The sequence below is a fragment of the Rhinatrema bivittatum genome, chromosome 3 (genome assembly GCF_901001135.1).
Source record: "Rhinatrema bivittatum chromosome 3, aRhiBiv1.1, whole genome shotgun sequence".
NCBI lineage: Eukaryota > Metazoa > Chordata > Amphibia > Gymnophiona > Rhinatrematidae > Rhinatrema > Rhinatrema bivittatum.
Window position 1 is genome coordinate 345,877,657 of NC_042617.1, and position 20,609 is coordinate 345,898,265.

Consider the following 20,609-nt stretch of genomic DNA (forward strand, 5'->3'; position numbering starts at 1 on the left):
TTCTACAGAATATCAAACAAATAATCCCTGTCATAAGAGCTGATATTTAGCAGTTGCTGCTATTTGAAATCCAGAAGTTGCCCCACAACCACACTACTTTGTCCAGAAGACAAATATAATTTGGTGAACTGAGCACTGGGAGACCAGGAATCTACATTATCATGCTGAATATTGAGGTACACTTCTGACTGTAGCTATTTCTAGCATGTATAGGGAATGTACTACTCTGGCAGAAACAGCCATTACTCATGCAGTGACTCTCTGTGGTTGAATAAATATCTGTAGTCCTTGGCTCAATAAGAATAAGTAATATACCTACTATTCTCGTGATAAGAAAGATAAAAAAAAAAGATACCTTGAAAAGCTGGATGATGAAAATGAAGCATGTCATGAAAGATGCAGGATAAAAATAAATGAGCTGGTAAATAAAGAATTATAGTTAATTGAAATATTCACAGCACTGAGTAGGTGACAAGCAAAAGACCTGCACTGTCAGCTCTACTATAGCAAGTCTACAAATAGCTTATATTTTTTTTGAGTCCAACAGCTTCCTCTTGTTAATTTGAGATTCCACCTCAGTTGGAACTAGACCCTCCTGGAGTTAAGACATCATGAAGCTTTATTTTTGGCTCCCTGAAATTTTCTCCCCATTTTTAACCCCATCTCATCTAATCCATCCATATCAGTGACAGCCCTCTGGCTATGAGGTAAGGTCTACAGCTCCCGTCTGAATCCGACACAAGAGCACCCTGAAGCCAGCCAGTTAGTGATGCTGATGCGTAATGACAGAAGCAACCTTCCCCCCTTCATGGCTACAACTGCTGCCTCTCCAGCCTGCCAAGGAACAAAATCAAACTCAGGAATTGGGCCTGAGTCCCCTGCACAGCAGTACAACTTACTTATCTATTTTTGCTATTATCAACTCACTCTCATGTGTCTATTCTTTATACTGCTGTTGCAAGTTCCGAGTCCGGTGTACATGCGTCACAGTAAAAACAGCACAAGTGTAATGAAAGCTTTGTGAACCATGTCAGCAGTATGTTAATGATTCCCAGCTGCAGAATAAATAAAACGCACACCTGCAAGGTAATTTTATTGTTTACTATGAAATCGCACCCTAATTAATTTACTTAATTTAGCTGTATGATGCAACAAACATGTTAGATGTTTAGAGAATGCACTTGAGATTTAGTGTTAGTGCCTGTGTGTTGGTCTTTTCGGGGTGTTCAGTTTAAATGATTATTTTCACATTACAAAAAAAAAAAAAAAGGTCCAATATGATCAAGGAAAAAAACAAAATATACAAAGCAAATCATGCATATATAGGAATTTTTTTTACACTTTTCCACTTTTTATTTTATGTTGGTACCACTTGTCCGATAGTGCCCATCTGCAATAGCATAAATTGCAGAACCATTGTTGACCTTCACTCAAGACTTAAAGTCAATCGGTCATCTTTTACAGAAGTTACATTGCCACCAGGGAGACAGACAGATGAACGGACTGAATCACTGCTATAGCACTTTCAGACCAGACTGAAAAGCACTAAAGAAAGAAAGAAAGAAAAACAAGCCCTGATAGAAGGTATCTTCTTGGATCAATTCTATCAAAAAAGATCTTAAAAGGGTCACCATATGTCTTTACTTAGGCATGGCATAACAGCCTATGGGCATACTGAAATTAAACATGTGACCCCCTTATCGCATCCACAAAAATTGTTAAAATAAGTTATTGAAAAGTAAACAAATAACATCATTGTGTGAATATTTATTGCCAGTGCTGGTGGCAGTCAGTAGATTGCTCAACTCTTGCTTTCACATCTGCTCCTTGTTTTCTATGAGCACATCCCATGCTTTTTTTTTTTTTTTTAAACTCTGGTACCATTTTTTTTTTCTCTCTTCATCTTCTTCTGGGAGTATGTTCCAGGCATCCCCACCTTTTCCATGAAAGCGCATTTTCTGACATAGTTCATGAGTTTATACATTTGGTGCTTCATATCATGACGCAGAGTTCTATAACATCTTTTCCATTAAAAAAAGGTTTGCTTCTTCTGCATTATCAACTTTCAGATATTTAAATGTCTCTATCATGTTCCTTCCCCCATCTCTCCTCTCTTTTAGAATATACATTAGGTCCATCATTCTCATCTCATATGGTTTTTGGTGCAGACCCCTCCTTTCTCTGGAGATCTTCTAACCTCTCTTTATCATTTCTTTTTCTTAACTGAGGTAGCAGAGAAGAACGCAAGATGTATGCATTGGCATGACAAATGCATAAGAACTGGTTTTAAAAAACCTGTACAAGTAACGGGAAGTCATATGAATTTGATATATGTCCAACCCCATACCACCAACAACCCTTGACACATTTAAACTAATTTCTCCTTCTCCCAGAAATATTCAGCTACATCAAATGTAATGCAATGTTGTTTAGGTCAAGTCAGGGTCTTTTTACCTGCTACCATAATAATGGTAGTACAAACTAGAAAAACACGGACATGCCTTACTAGTTCACCCCTATTAAGACACAATAATCTGGACTTCTGGTTATGCTCTGAGTGAAGCGGAGATGTGTTGCTCATACTTACTTGCTCAAATCGTTTCACCTTTTACTAATCTAGTGATTATGGCAATGAGTAAGGATTCTTCCCAAGGTTCTTTACTTGCGTTTTGGGCTGAGCGAAGATCGAAGCCCCCTAAAAAACTGACGTGGGGCAAATTGCCAGAGTGGGATAGAGAGTTGGCGGCATCCATATTTGATGAGGAACCGGACGAGACCCCTGTGGCTACCATTAACGGCCCGGATAAAGTTGAGGGCCTTATGGAGGCGTTTATGACTAAAATAACCTCGCACCTCGATACCCAGCTAGGTGTCATGGTGGACAACATTTCCCAGCTCATGAACACTGTATGGCATCACTCGGGGTAGCTGGAGGAAGCAGAGACCCACATTTCAGATCTGGAAGACACGCTGACAATCGCTGAGTGCCAAGGTAGAGAAAAAGGAGCATTAGCAGACCTCCATCGTTTATAAAACTGATAATCTACAAAACCAATCGGGCATAATAGTATTCGGATTATAGGCCTCCCGGAGAAAACTGAGGGAAGTGATGCTGTCGCTTTTATAGTGCAATGGCGTCCCCAGCTGCTTGACATCCAGTGCAAAAATGGCGCCATTAAAATTGATCAGGCACACTGCATAACCATGCCGATGCCGACCCAAAGAGGAATGTGGCGGACCTTAATAAATTTCAAGACAAGCAACGCATCCTTACAACTGCAAGGGAAGCCGGATCCTTGGCTCACACAGGGGTGAAGATTATGATTTTCGCTGTCTTCTCACCATAGCTACAGAAACAGTGCCAGGCCTTTGGGGCAGTAAAACAGGAGTCTGGAAATTTGGAGGTCCCATATGCGATGCTCTAACCAGTCAAGCTCAAGGTTAGTATTAATAAGGCAGTCGTGTTCTCTACCTTGCAAAAGGCTGAACAGTTGCTCTCTGAAGTGAAACGCTATACTAACCCCCTGGATACATCATGATAGCGCAGTGGATTTGGGTTTTTTGTTTTGGTTTGGTTTTTTTGGTCACCATTCTGCTGCGCCCCATGGGAGGCTGGCAGGCTCAGTTGAACTGAACTGTTGATAACCAGAGTTCTCTCTTTATTGGTTTTATATAATTTTTGAAATATACTTGGCATGGTCACCCGGCGACCCCACGATACTGTCTGACTCATTTACGATCTTCGCTTGCGCTTTTGGCACAAAGATTAACACCAGTTGTTAGACTGGGCCCTCTCTCTTTTTGTCTTATTTTTAACATGCATCTTGCAAGAACAGGTCCCTCTGCAATGGACCCTTGTTATGCTTCTTTTATGTTTTTACAACTTTTTTCCAGCTTGCTAGTAGTCCTTGCTGAAGTCATATCACCTTTTGAACTGTGTCAAAGTTGTTGTTTTCTCTCCTTCCAGTGTGTTGGGAACCTGGCTCGAGCCTTGTTTGTTTTCCTTAGACGTGTTGAGGTTCCCATTTGGACTTTGTCGTCTCTTGAACTGATTTGAATCGGAACAGTCTATTGTAATTTTCGATGTTTTGCTATTGCTACCGGGTGGATATGCTACGGGTTCCTTGATAAGGGTTAGGTGGCTTGTGGGGGATTGGCTTTGGAGGTTGGGGTTAGGGGTGGATACACTAAGGCTGGGCCCCTGGTCCCGATTAGTTTCCCACTAGGGTGGGCTCCAGCTCTGTGCCTTCTGGGTTAGTTGGGTTACCCTTATGGGTGGGGTAGTTTGGAATCATTTGGTTGATAGTTGGGGGTGGGTGGGGGGGGGTTAACATTGATTACAGGACTGCTTGTAGTGGTTAGGGTGTTCTTACTGCCTTATCTTTGGGTTTGGGGGTTTTCTAACCCTACAAATCCCACTGTTCAGTCTCTTACGCACTTAAACTATTGTTTATTTCTTGAAGCTTCTTGGTCGGAGTTGCTTCCTTCCTGGTTCGGCCATCATGTTTTCAAATGGGTGTGGTTGTATGGTGCGGAGCTTTGTTTGTTGGTGTTCTTCTCTCATGTTTTTAAGAATGAGCCTCCTGCAGAGCCTGTTCTTTTTACTATAAGCTAATGTCTGCTTTTAAGATTGTGTCCTTAAATGTTAGGGACATATCTCCCATAAAAAGGAAGCACATATTGCAATGGGCGAGTCGTAATAAGGCTCATATCCTGCTTTTGCAGGAGACTCACTTGTCCAATGTAGAATATGAGAAGTTGAAAAGTGGTTGGGTGGATAGTGTTTACTACTCATCCTATAACTCTCGAAGTTGGGGAGCCTGTGTGTTGATCAGCAAAATCTGCCACTGCAGGTGCATAAATCGATACATGACCCAGAAGGAAGATATATTATTCTTGACTGTTCTCTTTATGATGATAAATTTGTTCTAGTGAATGTATTCGGCCCCAATCACAATCAGGATGCCTTCTATAAGATTACTGGAAATTGTAGTTGCTTTTGGATATGATAAATTATGCATGGGGTTTGATCGCAGTGAGTTGGTTTCTTACTTACCCTTTATTAGACATTATCATGTCACGGACAGGGATAAACACATTCTATTCACCTCCACATCAGTCTTATAGTAGGTATACATAAAAAATAATCAAGTCTAACGTCCTCACTAAGACACGATATTGCACAATCCTCACTTGCACTATTTCAGATCATAGTTCTGCGGAACGTTTGCTTAGTCCCTTGGATACTAGACTTCGAACTCCCATGTGGAGGCTAGATACTTCCTTGCTGGGCAAACTGGAGCTCCTAGAATTGGTTAAAAAGGCAGTATGCGAATTTAATGAACACAACCCTGAAGGCGATTATTCGCCCATTCTTCGATGGGAAAATTTCAAAGCTTATCTTAGAGGACAAATAGCCAGCTATGCCAGTTTTCTTAATAAATAAGAGAGAAGAGTTGCTTTGTTGCTGGATGATATTTCAAAGCTGGAAGCCCAGCATAAAAGGGTCTGCAAAAACGTTACATAACAAAAATTAAAACGCACCTGACAAGAGTTTCACTCTATGAAAATGGCCAAAATTGAGCGTGCTCTTAAATTTATCAGGGTTAATTATTATAAACATGGATATAGGACTGGGACTCTGCAAGCTAAGGCAGTGAAGGAGAGTCAGGGGAAATCACATATTACAATCTTACGTACCCAAGAGGGTAGGACGACTTCGAACCCATGTAAGCTAGAGCGACTAATGTCTTATACTCGATTCTGCTCAGCAGGATGCTGGGACAATCCAGGCCTTTTTGAATAGTATAAACCACCCTGAGTTGGGTGAGGCCCACAAAGAGATGTTAGCTGAGCCCATTACTCTCTTGGAGATCCGGACGGCAATCCAGGCTCTCCCGGCTGGGGAAGTGTCCGGGTTCTGACGGTTATCACATTGATTTTTTATAAGAAATGTCTGGAGGACATTACCCCCTTTTTTCTGTCTGTGCTTAATGGTGCCGGATTGGTGGATTCCTCTTTTGGGGGGGGACTGGATGATGTGACTCTCTCTCCTTTATAAATCTTGTAGAGACCCAACCGACTGTGGATCTTACCATCCAAAATCATTGCTAAATTCAGACTTACAATACTTGCTAAACTCTTGCAACTTCGTTTGGAAAGGGTACTCTCCCTTTCTTAGTTCAATACAATCAGACAGGGTTTTGTCAAAGGATGTGTCTCCTCAGCTAACACTAGACATTTATTTAATATTGTCAGTCTTTCTAAAAAAATTGGAGAAAATGGGAATCGTATCTTTGGACACAAAAAAGATGTTTGATCATATCTACGGTCATTCCTGTTTTCAGTCCTGAAATTTATGCAGTGGGTGAGTGCCATGTATGAGGCTCCTAGAGCACGACTCTTAATTAATGGGGTATTATCCCCATTGTTTTCTATAAAATGTGGTACACGGCAGGATGCCCCCTATCCCTGCTGTTTTTTGACCTGGCCATAGAACCCCTGGATGCCTCGATCAGGCACAGCAGGAAATTACAGGCTTCTGGTTTGGTAGGCATGAGCACATTATATATCTCTATGTGGTTGATGTTTTGATTTTTCTTTCCACCCCACGGGGGTCCGGCCCCACTTTGTTTGGTGTACTTCAGCGATTTGGGGCTCTTACTGGGTATAAAGTCAATTATGACAAGTCTGAAATTTTTCCTATTGATCCTCGTAACATTGTCCCCACTTGTATGGCTGACTTTTGAATAGTGAATGAGGGATTCAAATATTTAGGCATTTATGTTCCATGAGATCTCAGAAACCTCTGTGCATAACTATGAAGGTCTACTGAACCAAGGTACGCAATGATTTGCAGAAGTGGGCAAACTTACAGATTTCTTGGGCAGGGTGTATAAATTTATTTAAAATGAGCATATTGCCTAAATTTCTTTACTGTTTCCAGCATGTCCCCTGTGATATGACAGGGTCTTTGGACAACCTACGTAGTCTAGTTTCAAATTTTATTTGGGGTTATAAATGGCCACGTATCAAATTCAGTCAATTGTGGCTTCCTAAAAAACAAGAGGATGATGCTTCCTAATTTTAGTGTACTATTGGCAGCCTGATTAAAACCGCTAAAGGTATGCTTCAGGCATAAAGGTGCAGTCTGGAGGTCATTAGGACAGTCCCAATCTGATGAGATGGGTCTCACTGTGCTACCCTTTGTTCCCCCCTGCTTCCCTGATCTGTAGGAGAGTGACTAGGATTAGCCCCTTGTTAGCCCACACATTGAAAGTTTGGGGACAGGTTGTGGGATTCTTGGGTTTGACTAGGAATATAGTGTCCTTAATGGGCCCCGTATATGGTAATACCACAATATTGGGCCTCACTTTTGCTCCTGGGCTAAAAGAATGGAAAGTGTGTGTGGCTTAGTCTTGCACAGCTTTGGGAAGTTGGGCAGTTTTCCACTTTTGAATCCTTGAGCTCAGATTTAGACCTCCCCACACACACATGCATGCTAACTATCTACAACTATGGGCAGCACTCTCTAGGCTACTTGACCTAGCTGCTCCTATCCTGGAGCTGAATGGGATGCAGTGGTATTTCTCTGCCCCTGAAGCATTTGCAAAAAGGTACAACATTCATTTACTGGGGAATTCTACAAGGGAAATTTGGCACAGACACCCCTGGAAGTTTGATTCACCAACGGAACAAGGACTTGGGTACCTCTCTCACTGTCCCATGTGGAAAAGTATTTGGGTCAATGCACATCGCAGTTCTCTCTGTCAACGCCAAGCAGAGTTAATGATCCAGCTGTTGCACAAAACCTACAGAATGCCTGTCAGTTACTCTAACATGTTTTCTGATTATAGTCCGTACTGTTGGTAGAGTTGTGACGAATGAGGCACTTATATACATATGTGGTGGCACTGTGTGGGTATTAGGAAATTTTGGCACGAAGAGGCTGATGTCATTGCTGAAATAATTAATGTTTCCATTTATCTCGCGCCCATTACAGGTTTCCTTGAGAGGTGAGATGGTTCTTTAGTTCCTAGGAAGTTTAGACGATTGATGGGCCATCTGCATGTAGCAGCCCATTTCACTATTGCTATATTTTGGAAGAGGAACTTTGAGTAATAACTCCCTGAGGAAGCTCAAATAGAGTGAAACAGAGGCTCTCTGAAGGGGAATGGTTGTATGTAAATGATATAAATGTTACAGTGGTTAAAGAGTGGCCTTTAAAAGATGTTCGACATGAACAGTTCAAATATAACGCAATTTAGGGTCCATATCATTCATATCTAGTGAGTTCTGCAGATTAAATGCTTTTTCCTCATCTATGTTTCTAGGTCTGCGCTGCAGCACTACTGCTCAGCTCACCAAGTCACAGCATTTTGGCTGTATTTTTGACTAAGCAGTGAGACATGTTCTGATGTGTGTATTCTACTTGATTCTGTTCTTGCTTTATTTGTATATGTTGGAAAATCTATAAATAGTTTAAAAAAAAAAAAAAAAAAAAGCACAAAACAAAGCAAAAAACACAAGCCAGTGAACAAGAGGGGGCTCACTTGCCTAGATGGCTGCCTCAGGTATTATATAACGTGGTAATCACCACTGTATCAGCTTGTTAACCACTTGAATATAATCATATACCTTTGCTGAGAGTGGTATTATGTAGACTTTTTTTTATATTTTTCTTTGCACTTTAAATCATTTAAAAACAGTCTCTCCCTATTATTTAAATGCGGGGTTCATGCTTCTCATATTTTTCAAAAAGGTCACTTTTCTTTCTCCCATATTAATGGGTCTTCTCTACTGTGATCGCTTCTTGCTGTTATTTCACTCCTGCTGTCTAAGCTGCCCAACACAACAAAATGGAGGCACATTAAGTAAGAAAAATGCCAACACCTACTCCCCAGCCCTTGAAGCAGACATCAGTTGTCGAAACACTGGCAGTGTCAGGCGTATTAGACAGCAGGAGTGAAACAACGGCAAGAAGCAAAACACAGTACGGAAGACCGATTAATGAGAGAAACATAAGTGATCTTTTTGAAAAATAATAAGAAGCACGAATCCTGTGTTTAAATAATAGGAAGAGACTGTCTACATATTATCACTCTCAGTGGCTAACAAGCCAACACAATGGTGTTTACCATGTTATATGATACATGAGATAGCCATCTAGACAAGAGAACCCCCTCTTTTGTTCACTGGACCATAACAACATACCTGCTGCACTTGTCAACAGTGAGCACTGAATGGCAATTATAAACCAGCAAATTTCTGGTTTTAAATAAGCAACAGCAGCAGAGAATTCTAGGGATAGCATACTTGTCCTTACCCCTGGCATAGGAAATGATGCTCTACTCTGGATGAAGCTCCTCTCTGGTAACAGCCATTGAAGGTCAGCATTTGAATCAAGATGAGGATGATTCCATGACAGCAGAGATGTTCTTCATAGGGCAAGGTCACAGAATGAATTTTGGGTAGAAGGAGAAAAAGACAGACAACAAAGCATCAAGTTAATTAAACATAATGCAATGTAAACATCATTAAGAAAGCCACATGAAACCATGGCTTATCCAAGCCTACAGGAAATCACCAGATACATAGCCACATGGTACTAGTGTTGTACCACAGATAAGTCTCTGAGAAGAAACCAGAAATTGCACCCATTTAAAAAACAAAAAAACAATAAAACACCATACAAAGACATTAGCACGAATTACAAACTTTATTTTTATTATAATTGTTTATTTTAGATATTTGTATAGGGCCTCATTGTTATCCCTATTAAAAGAGTTTGCCCTAGTGGTTACGTTGAAGCTAGTTGGAGTAGGGATGCATACCATTCATTCCATAGTACCCCCTTGAGGAAAAAGGAAAAAGAATTGTAAAAAAATATTGGGCCCAATATTCGAAGTGCATTCAGCACTATTTAGCCGTATAAGTGGCACTTATGCGGCTACCTACCAGCTGCTGAATATGAGCCTACCTTCAGCGGCCACCGCGTAGCTGTATAAGTCCCTTATACAGTTAAAAGATTAACTGCATAAGTTGTGGACGGGCAGTGGGCAGGTCAGGGTGGAGCAACTTAGCCGCAAAAATTAACTGGCTATGTTAGACCTGCCATAGAGCAGGTCTAACTTAGCAGGTTATAACTTATGCAGCTAAACGCGAATGTATACGCATATATTAAGCAATGTAGCTGCTGAATATACTGTGTAATTTAGTTGGCTAAGTTATATCTGGCAAAGTTACTTAAATGGCCAACTTTCAATACTGGGCCTATCATGTTTCATTTTTTAAAAAGCTTTTCAATAAACTTGTATTGAAACATCATTCCATTGGCTATAGTAAAGTTGAACATCATGACCAGGGTCCAGGAGGTTATCTTCACCCCAATGGAAGAATCCTGTACCAGGATTAAAGAAAATAGGGTGAAGTGTTTGAAAATATTTAGATCCCGGAATTCAATTATGTGTACTGTGGACTCCTAAAGAAGGTCCCAGTCCAGGGGTTACATAGTTGGCATCAGAACAGAGACGTGAGTATGATTTTTTAGGTAAGTGATAGGACCTTTCACTCCCCTAGCGAGAGAAGGTGATGTATTTGCTTGAATTAGGGATATTATTATTGCTATAATGATGTATGTATTATATCATTGTATATGTATGGCACAGTTGCTTACTTTTAAGAGTAGGATGTCAACCCTCACTTATCGGGGACATTATCATGTGACACCTATGTGCCATAAGAGGTATTTGAGGAGTAAACAAAAAGGGAAATTTTATGCTAAAGTTTTAAATTTTCCTACCAAGGGAAATCCTTTCTGTAAAGGTTGCATTAATGTGGGTGTGAGAAGGTTCTAGGAAAAAGGTTCATGCTGAGGACAAAGGGAATGACAGGAACCCTGTAACTGACAGCTTGGTGCAGCCCCTTTGGGCATGGTTAATAGAAGATTATAAAACCCCTGGTTACATGTGGGACTGGGGAGAAGGAAGATGTAGCTGTTGCCCCCTCCCGGGAATATAGTTGGGGGAGAAGTGGGAGTTCAGGTGGGATACTGCCAAAGCATCCCAAGAGACCTGATAAGAGACCAAGTAATCTGGTGAATTGGAAAAAAAAAAAAAAAAGTAGTTGGAGAATGATTTGTAACTGTGGTGGAACAGGAGACATACTGTGCCTAGTTGGAGCTTTCCACAGGGCTTGGAGGACTTCACTGCTCAAGAGAAAAGGAATGGGTCTTCCTAGAGCTAGGTTGGATAACTGTTAAGTGCAAGAAGTGGGGAAATACAACTGCAGCTGGGGACTGCCAGGACCAGGAGGAAATCTGTGCCTGCTTGCAGACATCAGGAGGCTTCGGCCTACAGCTAGAGTGATAATTTCTGAAGCTGTCTGAACATTGTGAATACTGGAAGAGGCTGTGATTGGGGAAAAATGTTTTTTCTTGGACTACTGAAGAAGATATTGGAGTTGAGGGAACTGGAATGAAATGTGGGATGAGAACTGTAATTTTTCCTGGTTTTTCCTATTTTTCCAAATGTTTGTTCAGATAAGATGGTGGCTAAGCCAGAAGGATGGTAGGCTGCATAGGGAGAGGCATAACAAGCATGAAAAATGAGGTGACAATGGTTCCTGTATAGGTTTTTAGTGAAGCCTCACCTGGAGTACTGTGTTCCTTTCTGGAGATCATATCTCAAAAAGGATAAAGATAGGATGGAAGCAGTCCAGACAGAGGTGACCAAAATGGTGTGGGGTCTTCATTCTAAAACATATTGAGACACACTTAAAGATCTATACATGGATACACTAGAGGAAAGGCGAGAGAGAAGATATGATAGAGACATTTAAATACCTCCACGTTTCCATGCACAGAAGGCAAGCCTCTTTCAATATAAAGGTGGTCTAGAATAAGGGATCATGGGATAAGTGTAGAAGGAGAAGACTCAGGAATAATCTAAGGACATATTTCTTTAGAAAGAGGGTAGAGGATAACAACATATGTGAAGGGGCTATGCCAGCCACTAACTTTATCCCTATATGATTTTTGCTATCTAGGGGCAGGAGGAGGGGTTTTGATAATGTTTGATTCCTCCCATTGCTATAACCCCACCTTTTCAGGGGATAGGCTTTTTGGGGGTATAAAGTACCTTGGAGCATGCCCAGTGCTTCAGTGGATGAGTGGTAAGGAGATAGAGGAAGAGTGAGGAGCTTGAAACTATTCCTGGGTTTCATGAAGAGGTGATTATAAAGTTAGAGATTTCCCCAGGATCTCAAAGCAGGGTGGTTGGAGAGCTGGAGATTCCCAAAGGATATCACAGAAGGCAATTCAAGCATTCGGTGAAGAGGTTTTGAGGAAGAGGGGGTATTTTTAAAGACTTTTTGGATTTTCATTGACCAGTGTCTGAAGGAAGGGCATACCCCTGGTATCCCAAAGGACTGGATCAGAGATCTTTTTGTCCATTCGACCAGTTAACATATGGGGTAAAAAGAGGGATGTAGTCTTTTCAGACAATAACTCAGGAGACTTGTAATTTTTGAGAGCTTAGATTACAGTTGAAGTGTTTGACATTTTGGAACCCAAATTGGTATTTTTGCTTGGTGATTTTTTTTTTCTTCTTTCATGCCAGAACTGGAACTACACTCTAGTTATCCCACTCTTACTGGTGAGGATATTTTCAATCAGGATGAAGATGCAACAGCAGGAAGGGAAATGAACAGAAGAAGAATGAACAGAAAAACCATTTGCTTTTTATTGATCATTGGATGTATGTTGATTCTTATTTTTGTAATTTTGACCTGGATCCTGTTTTTTTAAGTTACAGTAAAGAACTATACTTTATTTTAACACCAACTACGGATTCCAGAGTTTTCTTTGAGTGTACCCCAGTGTGGACTAAGGGATGAATGGACCTTTTTGTGATTCCTGGTTTCTCACTGTTGATTTTGATTTCCCTGCTTTTATTTCTCACTATTTGGCACTTTCTGGAAATATTTGATCTAGTGTGAGAAATGGTCATGGAGATTGTGATCAATAGCACCAGGGGCCCCGGAAGAGAAATCTGCCCCCCTCCCCAATCTGGACTTAAACCTGAACCCATAGCACCCCTAGTTAAGGATAAAGCACTGAAACGGGAGACCCACTACACATGTAGTAATGTAGTAAGACAAAAAAAAAGACCCGTGGTCCATCCAATCTGCCCAGCAAGTTGCCTAGAGTAGTAACCGCCACTCTGTGCAGGTTAACCTGATTAACATAGGTTACCCTTTTTCTTCATATCCATCCTTTAGTCATTAGGAGTCCTCTGTATTTACCCCTCAGTCTTTTGAATTTCATTACGGTGCTCATCTTCACTACCTTTTCTGGGATGTCATTCCATGAAATCTACCACCTTTTCTGTGAAGAAATGTTTCCTAATGTTGGTCCAACCCTCCTAAAGCTTCTTACAATGTCACTAGGTTTACAGTTTTCTTTCCATTGGATAAGGTTCAATTCTTGTACATTATTAATACCCTTTAGGTATTTAAAAGTACATATCATATCTCCCTGTCCCTCTCCTCCAGAGTATATACATATGTAGGTCCTTCAGTCTCATGTCATAAGTCTATTGGTGCAGACCCCATACCATTTTGGTCGGCTTTCTCTGGTCCGCTTCCATCCTGTATGAAATACGGTCTCTAGAACCAAACACAGTACTCGAGGTGAGGCCTCACCAAGGATCTGTATAGGGGTATTATCAGCTCCTTTTTCCTGCTGGTTATGCTTCTCTCTATGCAACCCAGCATTGTAAAGCCTCTCAGCAGAGGTGATGGAGACAAGGACAGTATCTGAATTCAAAAAAGCATGGGATAAACAGAGGATCTCTGAGGGAGTGATAGGGATTATAAAGATGAATAGTTGCTGTGGATGTGCAAACTAGATGTATGATTTTTTTTTTCTGCCATTGTTCTATGTTTCTATGATTTCACTGTGATTTGAGGGTCCATTGGGCTCGTCTTATGATACCATGATGCCCAACAATCTCAACATGCTCCATGCCGACATCTGTTGACAGAATCTTATCCTCTCCACTGCAGATATCAATGTGATAATCCTCCCTTGTGGGAGGAAAACTCTTGCCCAAGTATCTAGCAGCACTCCTATAAATTCCAATTGAGATCACTTGCTCAAGTGGGAGTTGGGGTAGTTTATGATGAACCCTAGCAACTCCAACACCTGGATGGTTTTGCTCATTGATTCTGTAGCACAGTCTTGAGATGTGCTCTTTAACAGCTAATTGTCCAGGCAGGGAAATTACTGCATCCCCAATTAGTGTAGATGTGTCACCACCAGTGCAAAACATTTTGTGATTACACATGGCACTGATGCCAGACCAAAGGGCAACAAGCAATATTTGAGGTGGTGGCTCCCTGCTATGAATCAGATATTTTCTATGACATGTAAATATCTATATCTGGGTGTAAGCATCCTTCAGATCTAGATAGCATAACCAATACCCTTTTTTGAGAAAGTGATGCCTAGGTTAACCATCTTGAACTTCACTCTCACTTGTTCAAAGCCTTCAAGTCTAGGAATGGAATGTAGTGACCCTGTTTCCTTGGGATCAGGAAGTACTTGAAGTAAAATCCCTGCCCTCTTTCCCTTGGTGGAATGGGCTAGATTGCACTGGCCTCTAAGAGGGAGGAGAATTCCTTTTACAGCAATTCCTGATGCTGAGATCCCAACAAAGCAAGTTTTAGTGGACAATTTAGAGGGATATCCAACAGGTTAATCTGTATTCTCTTTGAATTTTGCTGAAGTTATTCTGGGCCAACTGATACGGTAAAACCTTAGCCTTACCCTCCACTCCCCGCCCCTGGCAGAAAGGTCCTCTGGCACAGATAGCAGAATCCCAGCTATGCTCACCCCAGTCCAGTCAGAACCCTGTCCCATGTTTATTTAGGTTTCTAGCTGTGGTTTTGGGGCCCCCTACTGTTTTGGGCAAGCACAAGAATCCTGTTGCTGACAGAACATATGAACATAAATACAGCCATACTGGGTCAGACCAAGGGTCCATCAAGCCCAGTATCTTGTTTCTAACAATGGCCAATCCAGATCACAAATATCTAGCAGGATCCCAAATAGTAGACTGATTCCATGGTGCTTATGCCCAGGGATAAGCAGTGGGTTTCCCCAAGTCTACCTGGTTAATAACAGTTTATGGACTTTTCCTCTAAGAGCTTGTCAAAACCTTTTTTAATGTTCAAACTTTTTATTAAAATACAAAGAAAACAATATAAACAAAAGCTTGATGCATGTTACCACCTTATATTCACCAAGCAAAAAGCATAAACACAATTTTCAGACTCTCATCTCCTCTCCATCCATCAAAAACAAACCTTTGGAATAGATTAATAAAATAAATAAAAAGGTTCCTTCAGCCCACCACCCATCCCTCCTCATCTAGAGTTGGCTAGCAAAGGCTCCTTTTCTCCCCAAATGGCAAGCAATTACCCTGTCCAAATATAACCTCTCTTGTATTATATACTGCTCTTTGTTCCTCTTTACCATTTCAGATCTCCGGGTTATGGGAGGTTTTGAATTTTTTGGGCCTCCCCCTGGCTTGGGTCCATCCTTAATGGGGATAGCTTTTAGTCTTCTTATAAAAAGGGGTTGGCAATATATTTTTTTGCAGAGGGATCAGATTTTGGAGGAGCTGGAGTCAAACTGACAATCAGGGCCTGAGCTTGCTGTATTTGGTGGGCCTCAAGGTCCACCAATTAAGGAAGTAATTTTGAACACTGAGAGAACCTTTGGAGTTTTATTTTAGCCCGAGTGATCTCTATTTGAAGGGTACATCACCCCCTTCTAGGAGGGGCTGCATTCCAGCTTGTTTGATCCTCTATGCTCAATTAACAGTAGAGACCAGACAAATTGTAAAATTCAGTTTTTGGTGGCTCATGATCCAAACAGATCCAGAGCTTCCCACCCTTCACAGGGAGGGTAAAAAGTCACAGATTCAGCTCAAAAAAGAAAGGCTATTATGGATAAAGATACTGCTGCTCTTTTAGTTGTAATTCTTATAATATTTTTCACTACTTTTGTCATCTTGACCTGGTCTTTATTTTTCAAGCTGCAATAAACTTGTTTTAAGTTTATCACCATCAAAAGACTCTGGCAGTACTTTTCTTGGCCTCATTAATGTTGCCCACCATTCTACATAGGGGGTATTCAATGAATTATTTGTAAGGGCCATGAGGAGAGAGATTTTGTTGGACTATTCCCTTACTGCAATGAGGGCCCTGGAGGTTATACATAAGCGATTAATAAATTTTTATAAAATGAAAATGAAATGAAATACCTCCTCCTTGCCAGCAGAACCCTGACCTCCCAGAGGCTTGTTTGGTTAATATTATGAAAATAGAAAAGATAAGTGAGAAATTTGGGATATTAGAATTACAAACCCTGGGAAAATAGTAGGTCTTTATTCAGTCTCAAACGAGGAGGGGGTTTCATATAAAACTTTACTTACAGTTAAATATCTCACTTCTCGCTCCATGAGAAAGTGTCCAAATATAATCTTCCCACAGCACCAGAAATTTATTTTTATCCACCACAGATTCTTTAGCTGCTAGTTTTTCTATCTGCATTAAATTGTGAAATGCATTCCTCCACTGCCATTAAGGACGACGACAATGCTCCCTCTATACCAGCAGGATCCCCTTTTCTGCTACCAAAAAAGCCTGTCTCATAAATAATCTAACATTACTTCCCCTCACTCCCAGTGCCCCAGAATCATCAAAAAGACCACCCTCTGATCAGAGTGGAACTGTGCAACCTAACACCGATTCAAAAAATGTGATAACTCTTCCCCAATAAGAATATGCAGACATGACCAAAAGAGATGGCCCAATGTACCCCTAGATGTACCGCATTTCAAACAAAGATCTGACTGTGCAATTTTAGCTTTAAATGCCTAGAATTGAGATTATAAATGTTCCCTTAAAAATCTAAATTGCATTTCTCTCAGAGCAATACATTTAACTAACTTCGGAATTTTGACAAAAAAAACTAAACTAATGCCATTTTCCAAGAGCAGCTTCCTCATGTATGACTACTAGACTTCAAAGGGCAAGCAAAATTGGAAATAGTACTATTTCAGAGATTTTTTGTGTGATTGTGCTTGAGGTTCCCAATTTTATTTTTTGTAGTAAGTGTTTTTATAGGTGATTGTGAGTGCAAGTGGGTGAGTCCTCTGGTATGCATGTTATGTGTGGATATATATTTTTTTTTTTGTATGATATTTTTTGTAGAAGTCTTTGAGCATTTGAATATGTACTATACAAATGTGTGTATGGGATTGATATAGGTTGATTTGTATTCAAGTGTTTCTATAAAATATATGTAAAAATCACATTTATATTAAAATTGGGACATATGTTTAAATAAAATTGTTTTAATAATATGTGTTAAGGCCTATTTGAAATTAATTATATACTTATCCCTATAATTTGGGCATATTACTTCTCTGGGGCAAGTAATTTTGCTTTAGCCAATATATTGCCTTTTCTTACTGGGTAAGTATAAACATTCCCCAGAATAATTCGTTCCCCAAACAACTTTCCTTGAAGAAGCAGGACATAACACCCCCCTGAATTACCGACCACTTTTCCAGAGTAAATCCCAATGTTTTATTAAACAAAATCACAACCCTGTCTATGCCCAAACAATGCTCTGAGTATCTTGTGCCTCCTTACTGGAGGATTCAGCACAGATACATTCCAAGATTTACACCTTAAATTTCCTTTACTCGTAAAAAAGTGAAAACATCTTTAAAATAAAACAAAGAAACCTAAAACTCTAAACCTCAGTGCTGTCCCCTCAGTCTTTCAATACTTGTTCCCTAAAACTGATGTAAACCAACTAATCCTCACAAATAAAACATTTTATCCCAGCATATCCCTCTTGCCAGCCCAAACTCACACCATCCCCCACCCCACTTCCCATACTCCCCCACCCTCCCTGATTCCACCATACCCAAAACTAACTCCCAGAAATTTGAGACATCGTGGGACACCACCCCACCCCTCTGCCTTTCAGGAAACCACTGTCATTATAAAACTCAACCACTTCTAAATCTGTAAACCATAAAACTTATGAATAGTCAGAGAATTAAAAGCTGCACAAGTTTATACTTAGAATGTAATAGACGCTTCTTAAATATTTTCCTAAAGATTTCAGACAAGCTTCATCTGCTAAGATGGACATCTTTAAAGATAACCTGAGGCCCTCATACCATAGAGTCTTGTATGTCCATAACAAACCAAAACAACCTCAAAATATGGATTGTTGCTGTACTGATCAGAAGTATTTGTCCAACAATCATGAAAATGAGTACAAATGGAGCTGCTCCCTCTATATAAAAAAAAAAATAAAAAATTACAAAACAAAACAAAAAACTGTCACCTGTCCATGTATAGCAGCAAAACAAATTTGATAATTCTAATCAATTCTTCAGCAAAATTGACAAGAGTGTCAAGTAACGAATGTGGATCAAAAGTATCTTCTGGCTCCAGATCCTTGCTCAAGATTTGACCACAAAGAGAAAAAGGAAAAGCTGCAACAAGTGGAAGTCTCCGAAACTCATTTGATGCTTCTCCCAAGATACAAGTTTACTCCAACCCATAAAACAGCTTGAAAAGCAGTCGAGTTGAGTTGCATGAAGCACAAATAGGAAAAACACTGAATATCAGTACATTTATTTATTTATTTATTATTTATTTGCAGTTTTTATATACCGACATTTGTTTAGTAACCTCACATCGGTTCACATTCAACAAAAAGTTGCAGCAGTACTAAATAACAGGAGGTTAGCACCAGTGCATTACAATTAATGAATAAACTAAGTAAAGAGGGGGGGTGGAAAAAAGGTGCAAAAAGATACAATAAGTGAATAGAGATACAAAGAATAATGCTATAAAGTGGGACAAAGAAAGATAATTGTACATCTACTTCGCTTCTCCCTGTTCATTATTTAACTTACATCAGGTCGATACTGTAAGACCGCGGGAGAGCGGACGAACGCCTGCTCTCCCGGCGCGCGCACCGGCCCCTCGCCGGTGCGGGCGATTCAGTATTTAAATGAGGTGACGCGGGAAAAACGGGGAAAAGGAGGCGCTAGGGACACTAGCGCGTCCCTAGCGCCTCCTTTTTGTCAGGAGTGGCGGCTGTCAGCGGGTTTGACAGCCGACGCTCAATTTTGCCGGCGTCGGTTCTCGAGCCCGCTGACAGCCACGGGCTCGGAAACCGGACGCCGGCAAAATTGAGCGTCCGGTTTTCGGCCCGACAGCCGCGGGGCCGAATTCAAATTTATTTATTTTTTTTTTTAACTTTTTTTTACTTTTGGGGACCTCCGACTTAATATCGCCATGATATTAAGTCGGAGGGTGCACAGAAAAGCAGTTTTTACTGCTTTTCTGTGCACTTTCCTGGCGCCGGAAGAAATTAGCGCCGACCTTTGGGTCGGCGCTAATTTCTTAGAGTAAAATGTGCGGCTTGGCTGCACATTTTACTTACTGAATCGCGCGCGCATACCTAATAGGGCCATCAACATGCATTTGCATGTTGAGGGCGCTATTAGGTGCCGCGGGTGGGCCGCGTGTTTTCCTCCCCTTACTGAATAAGGGGTAAGGGAAAACACGCGTCCAGAGCAGGCTGACAGTGCGCTCCGACGGAGCACACTTTACTGTATCGACCTGATAGTAAATTGAGAACTTCTGCTGGGGGACTGAGTATAATAACTTCTCTACCATGAAACACACGCAAGTGGGCTGGATACTAGAGTGTGAAGCAGATCCTTTTTTCAAATAATTGTGAACAGAATGGCCAAAATGCTTTCCTCAATAATGCAAGCTTAGCCAACTCTCAGTCTACTGATGAGCCTTGCAGGTCTGCCTGAAGAATTGCTGTTCTGTGGACAAAACTCAAGAATCATGCAATCGCAATTCAAGGCCTAGTGGCATTGACCCACTTCAGATCCAGCCTGTGTGCAAGATCTTTAAACAGACAATCAATTGTTTGAGATGTAATTATTTTAATAATCACGTTTCCAGAAATCCTTTTAATTCAGGTTCCACTATGCTTTTAGGAATGCCAAGAAATCTCAAATTATTTCTATGTGATCTATTTTCAAGATCGTTAATTTCTCTTCACATTGTGTAAGCTTTATTTGAAACTCAAGTATGTTGGCCACAGCCACACGCCACAGCCACAGCCACACACATCCTTTCCTTGAAGTGTCTCTTTGAAAGACAAAGCCTTCCCTTCCTCAGATACATTGTGTCTGAGGGCTTCCACATAGATGCAGACAAGGTCAAGTACATCCAAGATTGACCACAGCCCTCCAGTCTACGAGCCCTGCAAAGGTTCCTAGCCTTCAACAAACTATTACCGGCATTTCATTTATTTATTTATTTAAAGGCTTTTATATACCGGAGTTCATGCACTAGTGCATACCACTTCGGTTTACACGGAACAAGGAACAGAAAATTACATCAAACAGATTGAACAATTAAACAAATATACAATTACATCCAACAATTGGGTATAAATAACATGGCTAACTTAGTAGGAACTTAGAGTT

The 20,609-nt window shown here is 40.7% G+C and overlaps 1 protein-coding gene across 5 annotated transcripts in view; it reads right to left on the reverse strand.

Moving 5' to 3' along the window:
* KLHL32 (kelch like family member 32) overlaps positions 1–20,609 on the reverse strand; it is a 502,881-nt gene that overhangs the window by 436,112 nt on the left and 46,160 nt on the right. For all 5 annotated transcript variants that reach the window (XM_029595391.1, XM_029595390.1, XM_029595392.1 and 2 more), the window contains one exon: positions 9,326–9,437. The gene's annotated coding sequence lies outside the window, so the exon portion shown is untranslated. The remainder of the gene's footprint in view (positions 1–9,325; positions 9,438–20,609) is intronic.